Raw genomic sequence first — 9,557 nt, forward strand, 5'->3', positions numbered from 1 at the left:
TTCTTGGTGTAGTCCTAAGAAGGAAAACAGACACACACACACAGAGGGAACAGAAGCACACATACACACAGACAAATCAAACAAAGAAACACATTAAAAGGGGGAAAGAAAGATAGAAAATGGAAAAGAAAGAGACGGAAAGAAGAGAAGAAGAGAAAATAAAAAGAAAAGAGAAAGAAGAAAAATAATTAAAAAAAATATAAAAGGGGGTCGGAGACAACAAAGGACAGTAGACAGGTTAAAAGTATATGACCAGTTGAGGGGAGAGGTAAGGATGAGATACAGGAGAATATATCTGGGTTGCAAGAAGGTGAAAAAGTAAGGGAGAAAGGAGAAAGGAAAATAAGGAGTAAAAATTTAAGAGTTAAGTAAAGAAACAGGAAAAAAAGGTAATAATAGCAATGAAATAAGTACGAAAATAGTGAAGAAAGAGAAAAAAAGTTTTTTTGTGTATACAAAAAAACAGCAGCTCCCCCTCGTGGATAGGCGTGGTTTGATGTGGTAGGTCTCAGAGGCTCAGTGTTGGTGTCTATGGAGATTAGAGTGGTGGCATGCCAAGCTCTGCTGAACTAGGCACTGTAGGCCACTCTAATGAGTCCGATCTCCTTGGGCCGCAGTTGAGCCGAGTTGTATTTTCCAGACCCACCTCGATTCAAAGTTCCATTCCATTCATGTTTGTGCTACCACAGATGAAATGTATTTGTTTTGGTGGCTGGCTTCTTAGGGGGTGGAATCAGTTTGTCTTGGCTCAGGCAGGGATCTCAGCTGCCCCTGCCTGAGGCGAAATGAGCAGCTGTAGGTGAAGTGCGCACCTTCACAGACCCAAATGCAGAGTCCCCACCCCCAGTCAGGATCGCGATTGCAATGGGGGAAGAAAAAACAAAATTGAGTCTCTCTTGGCTTCGGATAGCTGTTGTTCAAGGTGCTGTGCGCTGCTGGAAATGAGCTGGGAGCTCCTGCAGCCCAAGTGCGCGCCCAGGCCTCCACCCACCGCTGACTCCCTGTTGGGGGTCGCGTAGGTGTGGGCCCTATTTTTCCCTGTGGGCACCCGGGATTTGGGATTTGCACAGCCAATGCAGGGAGCAAGATGCGCCGTGGAAATGAGGTGGGTGGTCCCTTTCCCAAAACCAAGTTCGAAGTGCGAGCACCCCTGGCACAGCTGCTGCCGGGGCCACCACTGTGGCCGCCCCGGCCCACTGCCGTTGCCGCCACCACCACCGCCGCCTGGCACAGCCGGGGCTGCTGCTGCAGCCGCTTCTCACAGCGCTGCTGTTGCGGCTGCCTCTCAAAGTGCGCACCCCAGGCGCAGCCGCCAGGGCCGCTACTGTGGCCGCTTCTCGCCGCGCCACCGCTACCGCTGGTTCCCTGCTGAGCTGGCTTAGGGCTGGAAGCTGTTCCTTCCCTTGTGCCACCCGGGTTCGGGATTTAGGCTACCCAGCAATTATCTATGGAGTGGGTTTCTCTCTCCAAGCACCGCCAAGCGTTCCTTACCTCTTCCCCAGAGACAGTACTATGAGCGTGTTCAGAGTCTCTGTCTCTTCTCTTTGTCTCTCAAGCTCTGTGCGCTTGCCCCGCATTGGGCTGGGGATCCTGCCTCCCCTGTCCGTCCGGGCTGACCTGTTTTCAGATCTCGCCAGTTTGCACTCACTCACTCAGGTATCCTTGAGGTTCTATTCTTTCTGGAGTCTGTATTTTCTCCTTCCGCTCTTGCAGATGAGAGTAATATCCTTCTCAGATTTGATAGATGGGGTGGACGGAGTTTACAGAGCTCTCTTCCTCTCCGCCATCTTGGCCGGAACTCCATAACTATTTTTTAACTTTACATAAATAAACCATACTTCATGTATTCTGTGACTTGCCTGTTGTTTTTAAGATCAATCTGGTTGGTGATGTTGTTATAGTTTATTTATTTTCCCTGCTGTATAGTAATCCATGCTATACATATTCCACAATGTATTTATACATCCTATCTGCAAAAGTTCTTTAGTGAGATTCTGAGTGACTTGAAAGTCAGTTTCTCTAGTATACCGCTCCAGGCTTTAGACTTATCTGAAGCCTATTTCTGCACATACACTTAATATTTTCTTGCACACATGAAATGTTTATTCATTTCTTTTCTTTCTTAAAATATAACCTGAAACATATTTGAGGTATTTTCTTTGCAGCCTCATTTATTCCACTTCCCTTCATACACTTTAGGCATACTAAATTACTGAAGTCCTGAAAACTACAAGTTCACCATGCTATCTTGCCTCTTGTTGCTATCTTACTCATGTTGCTCTTTCTGCCTATAATGCTTGCTTCCTGGCTAGTATTTGCCAACCTACCAGGAATCATCTGGTTACAAAAGCCTTCCTTCACTACATTCTTAACAGAGAGGAGGATTCCTGCAGTCATCTCAGGGTTTAGGTGGAATGGATTTTTTCAAGTGTCCAATGTATTTCTGAATAAAGCCATATAGTTGCACTTGGTGCCTGGAAAGACTGTGTATAAAATGTCTGCTTTGTTGAGTAGTAGGTGTGATGAACTGGAAACATAGAAATACCACTTAGAATTCTCAGTAACCAACTTGAAAACTATCTGTAGGAGTGGGGCACAAATCACTTCGTTCTTAGTAAAAACAGTAAACATTGTTATTATTTTAATTTGCCTTCAGGACTTTTGGCTAGATTAACAGGGACTTTCTCCAAGAGCAACAGGATAAAATCCACCCTCTTTTGCCTGAAGTTAGTTCTCTGGTATGGGAATGAAAACCTCTCATTTGGTTCCCTTTTCATGTTTTTCTGACACTGGTTGCTTATCTATTGGACATTTCACCAAGAAACAACACAAGGAATGGGTGGAGATGGGAAGTAAAAATCAACTTTGTTGGTTACTTGAAAAATAGGGTTTTGGTTTTTGAATAGGTTCAGATTTACATAAAAGTTACAAAGATAATACAGAGAGTTCCTATATCCCTTCACACAGTTTTCCCGCTTATTAACATCTTACATTACCATTATTCATTCATGACATCTAAGGATATATTACTGTTACCTAATTACTGTTACCTAATTCCACAATTTGGAGTTTCTAGTTATTCCCTAGTGTCCTTTTTCTATTCCAGGATCCCACATACAGTAACATATTACATTTAGTCCTAGTGTCTTTTTAGCCTCCTCTGGTTTGTGATAGTTTTTTGAAATTACCTCATGTTTGATGACCTTCACATTTTAAGTAGTGTTGGTCAAGTATTTTGTAGAAGGTCTATAAATTTCAGGTTGTCTGATATTTTTCTCATAGGTGGATGGGTTATGGACTTGGGAGAGGATGACCATACCAGAGAGTGCCATTCTCATCACATTACATCAAAGGTACATGTTAACAACATGACTTATCATTAGTTTTACATAATTTTAATATCTTTAGTTTAAATGGGTGTGGATGGTGAAAGCATTGATGCTGGAGTCTAATTACTGAATTCAGATGATCCTAGCTCTTTCATTTATTAGTAAATGACTTTGGAAAGTTACTTAATTTCTCTATTTCTTAGTTTTTGCATCTGTAACATGAGAATAGTAATAGAATCTACCACATTGAATTAGTAAATACATGAAAAACAGAGCAGTGTCTGAAATGGAGGAAATATGATATAACTTTTGAATATTATGATGTTATTGACTAACATGAGATTTGTGCATTTCTTTCATGTATGTCTTCCTGTCACTCTCTGCCTCAGAAAATTAAACTATTACTCTTTAGTAATGAAAAATCACAAACAACCTGGGTTTTAAATTTTGAACATGGGAAGATTTTTGCTTTATTGTTTCTTGGAGTTTTGAATTATCCTTAAAATATTATAGTTTCCCTTGGTGTTTGCATTGTCTGCCAATGAAATGTTTTTGCAGGAGACTCCTTTGATTATTTTCTTTATCATTTTATTTTTATTTATCAGTCATTTAATTTGTGCTACATTCATCTACAATTTGAAAATTCTTTTCAAAATGCTGGCTGTCTTTTAGCCATTGATCCATTGATATATTGATATATCTCTGGTTCTGCAGACCCAAGTCCAGTTCTGATTAATATTCTGTAAAAAAGTGTTATTACTGTTCTCTTTCCTTAGACCCAAATAAAGGAGTCCAGGGTGTGTTTCCACATTTATTAGTACAAGTAATATTTAATACTATTCACAGAATAGTTAGTGGTTACTCTTACCACCAAAAATGAAAGACAATTGCATTTACAAATTTGTATGTCAGTTTTCTAATACATTTTTCCATTTTCTCTTTGCATTTTAAGTGATAATTTTGAATACTGATTTTTGAAGCTAACATATATTCTTTTTCTCTTGGGATTTTTGATATTTTTTTGAAACTTTGCATAATTTTTATGCAAATGCACATATGTATATTTAAAATATTTTTATCTAATGATTTTTTCATGGAAATGGCTTGTTTCTTTTTGTCTTGTCTCTTGGTAATTTTGGTCAATAGAGTAGAGGCATATATAGAAAATCTGTGTGTACATGTCTGTATGTGTGCATGTGAGTGCAAATGGGTACCCATGCATGGGCATGCTCATGAGTTGGATCAACAAAGGGAACTTCTACATTTCCCTTTAGCAGCAGCAGCAGCAGCAGCAGCAGCAGCAGACATTTTTACTCAATACTTACTGTGACCCACATACTCTTTTAAGCACATGACATATATTTCTTAAAAAGTTTATTTACTTATTTTGAGAGAGAGAGAGAGTGCAAGCAAGGGAGGGGCAGAGAGAGAGAGAGAGAGAGAGAGAGAGAGAGAGAGAGAGAGAGACAGAGACAGAGATCCCAAGCAGCATAGAACCTGATCTGGGCTCTGTCTCACTACTATGAGATCATGACCTGAGCCGAGGAATCAAAAGTCAGACCCATAACCGAATGAACCACCCAGGTGTCCCAAACAGAGTATGTATATATACACCTACCTATACATTATCTCATTGGATTTTACAACAGTCCTATAAGATTGGTACTATTTATTTTTCCCACTTTCACAGATGAGGACACTAAGAGAAAGGTTAAGTAATGTGCCCAAATTCATAGATCTAATAATGGCAAAGTTGGAAATCAAACCCAGTTCTTATGACTCCAAAATTCATCCTCTTTATGTGCTCTACTATTGCATGTTCCCTGAAATACCCCCAGGTTATTATTTTTTTCTTTTGAGACATGGCATATATAATTCTCAGAGTATATTTGAGTGTAGGAAATATAGACTTCTGGACTTAATTTTCATTATTTTTTATTTATTATTTTTTGTCAATTTAAAAGAAAATTCTAGTTAACATACAGCGCACTGGGTGTTGTATGGAAAACAATTTGACAATAAAATATTATGAAAAAAAACATACAGCGCATTATTGAGTTCAGAAGTAGAATTTAGTACTTCATCACTTATATACAATACCCAGTGCTCATCACAACTGGTGCCTTCCTTAATACCCATCACCTATCTAACCCATTCCCCCATCCACCTCCCTCAATCAGCCCTTAGTTTGTTCTTTTTCTTTAAGAGTCTCTTGTGGTTTGTTTATCTCTCTTTTTTTTCTCTACCATATATTCATTTGTTTTGTTTCTTAAATTTCATGTATGAGTGAAAGCAAATGATGTTTTTCCTCTGGCTGACTGATTTCGCTTAGCATAATACACTCTACCTCCATCCACATTGTTGCAAATGGCAACATTGTATTCTTTCTGATGGCTAAAATTCCATTGTATATACATATGGAGCTTTTTTATCCATTTATCACTTGATGCTTTCTTCATAGTTTGGCTATTTTTGATAATGCTGCTATAAACATCGGGGTGCATGTACCCTTTCAAATCAGTATTTTTGCATCCTTTGGGTAAGTACCTAGTACTGAAATTGCTGGATCATAGGGTAGTTCTATTTTTAACTTTTTGAGGAACCTCCATACTGTTCTACAGAGTGGCTGCACAAGTTTGCATTCCCAAAAACAGTACAAGAATGTTCCCCTTTCTCTGCATCTGTGCCAACACCTGTTGTTTCTTGTGTTGTTAATTTTAGCCATTTTGACAGGTGTGGGGTGGTATCTCATTATGGTTTTGATTTGTATTTCCCTGATAATGAGTGATGCTGAGTATTTTCCATAGCCATCTGGATGACTTCTTTGCTAAAGTGTCTATTCATGTCTTCTGCCCATGTCTTCACTGGATCATTTGTGTTTTGGGTGTTGAGTTTAATAAGTTTTTTGTAGATTTTGGATACTAAGTCTTTATCCAACATGTTATTTGCAAGTATCATCTCCTATTCTGCAGGCTGCCTTAGTTTTGTTGATTGTTTCCTTTGCTGTGCAGAAGCTTTTTATTTTGATGAAGTCCTAATAGTTCATTTTTGCTATTGTTTCCTTTGCCCCTGGCGACACGTGTAGTAAGAAGTTGTTATGGCCAATGTCAAAGAGGTTGCTACCTCTGTTCTCCTGTAGGATTTTGATGGTTTCCTGTCTCACATTTAAGTCTTTCATCCATTTCGAATTTATTTTTGTATATGGTGCAAGAGAATCATCCAGTTTCATTCTTTTACATATTGCTGTCTATTTGCCCCCAGCACCATATGTTGAGAGGACTGTCTTTTTCTGACTGGATATTCTTTCCTGCTTTGTCAATGATTGGTTGACCATATAGTTGTGGGTCCATTTCTGGGTTTTCTAGTCTGTTCCCTTGATTTATATGTGTATTTTTTGTGCCAGTACCATACTGTCTTGATGACTACAGCCTTCTAAAAGAGCTTGAAATCTGGAATCATGATGCTTCCAGTTTTGTTTTTCTTTTTCAGAATTGCTTTGGCTATTTGGGGTCTTTTGTGGTTTCACAAAAATTTTAAGACTGTTTTAGCTCTGCAAAAAGGGCAGGTGCTATTTTGATAAGGGTTGCATTTAATGTGTACATTGCTTTGGGTAGTATAGACATTTTAACAATGTTTATTCTTTCAATCCATGAGCATGGAATGTTTTTCCATTTCTTTGTTTCTTCTTAACTTTTTTTCATAGGTGTATAATTTACAGAGTACAGGTCTTTTAGTTCTTTGATTAGGTTTATTCCTGGGTATCTAGTTGTTTTTGGTGCAACTGCAAATGGGATCAATTGCTTGATTTCCTTTTCTGCTGTGTTTTTATTGATGTATAGAAATGCAATGAATTTCTGAATATTGATTTTAAGTCCTGCAACTTTGCTAAATTTGTTTATCATTGCTAGCATTTTTTTTGGTGGAGTTTTTGGGCTTTCTACATAGAGTATTATGCCATCTCCAAATAGTGAAAGTTGACTTATTCTTTGCTTATTTGGATGCCTTTTGTTTCTTTTTGTTGTCTGATTGTTGAGGCTCAGAATTCCAGTATTATGTTAAATAGTGGACATCCCTGTCTTGTTCTTGACCATAGGAGAAAGGGTCTCAGGTTTTCCCCACTGAGAATGGTAATTAGCTGTGGGACTTTCATATATGGCTTTTATGATGTTGAGGCATCTATCCCCAATTTGTTGAAGATTTTTATCAAAAAAGTATGCTGTGTTTTGTTGAATGCCTTTTCTGTATCTATGGAGAGGATAATGTGGTTCTTATCCTTCATCCTTCTTATCTGTTAATATTAATGTGGTGTATCACATATGATTTATGATTATTGAACCAGCTCATCTGGCTCTGGACCTTTGTTGTTGGGGGAGAATTTTGATTACTGAATCAATTTCATTTCTGGTAATAAGTTTGTTCAAACTTTTCTATTTCTTTTTGTTTCAATTTTGGTAGTTTTTATTTCTAGAAGTTTATCCATTTCTTCCAGGTTTTCCAGGTTTGGGAAATATAATTTTTCATTATGTACTCTTTTAAAAAACTTTTCTTAATGTTTATTTATTTTTGAGAGAGAGAGAGAGACAGAGACAGAGTGGGAGCAGGGGAAGAGCCGAAATAGGGAGAGACACAGCATCCGAAAGAGGCTTCAGTGTCTGAAAGAGGCTTCAGGTTCTGAGCTGTCAGCACAGAGCCCAACACGGAGCTAGAACTCACCAATTGTGAGATCATGACCCGAGCCAAAGTCGAACTCTTAACCAACTGAGCCATCCAGACACTGCTCATTATGTACTCCTATAATTATTTGTATTTCTTGGTGTTGGTTGTGATCTCTCTCCTTTAAATCATGATTTTGTTTATTTAGTTTCTTTCTCTTTTATTTTTGATAAGTTTGGCTAGGGGTTTATCCATTTTATTAAGTCTTTTGAAGAGCCAGCTCTCAGTTTTTTTGATCTGTTCTACCGTTGTTTGTTTCTATAGGGCTTATTTCTGCTCTAGTCTTTATTATTTCCCTTATCTCAGTTATATTGTTATTCCTTTTCTAGCCCCTTTAGGTGTAAGGTTAGGTTTTGTATTTGAGACCTTCTCTTGGTTCTTGAGGTAGAGTTATATTATTACAAAATACTTTCCTCCTGCCTTTCCTGCATTCCAAAGGTTTTTGACTATAGTGTTTTCATTTTCATTTGCTTCCATGTGCTTTTTTATTTCTTCTTTAATTTCCTGTTTAACACATTCATTCTTTAGTAAGATGATCTTTAACTTACATGTATTTGAGTGATTTCCAAATTTTTTCCTGTGGTGGATTTCAAGTATCATAGAGTTGTGATCTGAAGATGTACACGGCATGACCTCAATCTTTTTATATTTGTTGAGGGCTGATTTGTGACCCAGTATGTGATCTATTCTGGAGAATGTTCTGTGTGCACTTGAGAAGAATGTGTTTTTTGCTCCTTTAGGATAGAATGTTCTGAATATATCTGTTAAGTCCATCCTGCTCAGTGTATCATTCCTTGTTGATTTTCTGCTTAGATGATCTGTCCATTGTTGTAAGTGGGGTGATAAAGTTATTTCCTGTTATTGTATTATTATCAATGAGTTTCTTCTTTATGTTTGTGATTAATTGGTTAATATATTTGGGTGCTTCAAGTTTGGGGTATAAATATTTACAATTGTTAGATCTTGACGGATAGACCCTTAATTATGATAAAATGGCCTTCTTCATCTTTTGTTACAGACTTTGGTTTAAAATCTAGTTTCTCTGATGTAAGTATGGCTACTCTGGCTTTCCTCTGGCATCCATTAGCATACATGTTTCTCTATCCTCTTACTTTCAATCTGTCAATGTCCTTAGGTCTAAAATGAGTCTCCTATAGTCAGTATAGAGACATATTTCTTTTTATCCATTCTGATACTCTGTGTCTTTTGATTAGAGCATTTATTATTTTTAATAGTTTATTGTCAATTTGGTTTCCATACAACACCCAGTGCTTTTCCCCACAGGTGCCCTCCTCCATCACCACCACTTCTTTTCCCCCCCGCCTTCTTCCCCTAAAACGCTCAGTTCATTTTCAGAATTCAATAGTCTCTCAAGTTTTGCGTCCCCCTCTCTCCCCAACTTTCTTTCCCTCTTCACCTCCCCCTGATCCTCCATTAGGTTTCTCCTGTTCTCCTGTTAGACCTATGAGGGCAAACATATGGTATCTGTCCTTCTCTGCCTGACTTACTTCGCTT

Source organism: Suricata suricatta, chromosome 13, assembly GCF_006229205.1.
Source record: "Suricata suricatta isolate VVHF042 chromosome 13, meerkat_22Aug2017_6uvM2_HiC, whole genome shotgun sequence".
NCBI classification, from domain to species: Eukaryota; Metazoa; Chordata; class Mammalia; order Carnivora; family Herpestidae; genus Suricata; species Suricata suricatta.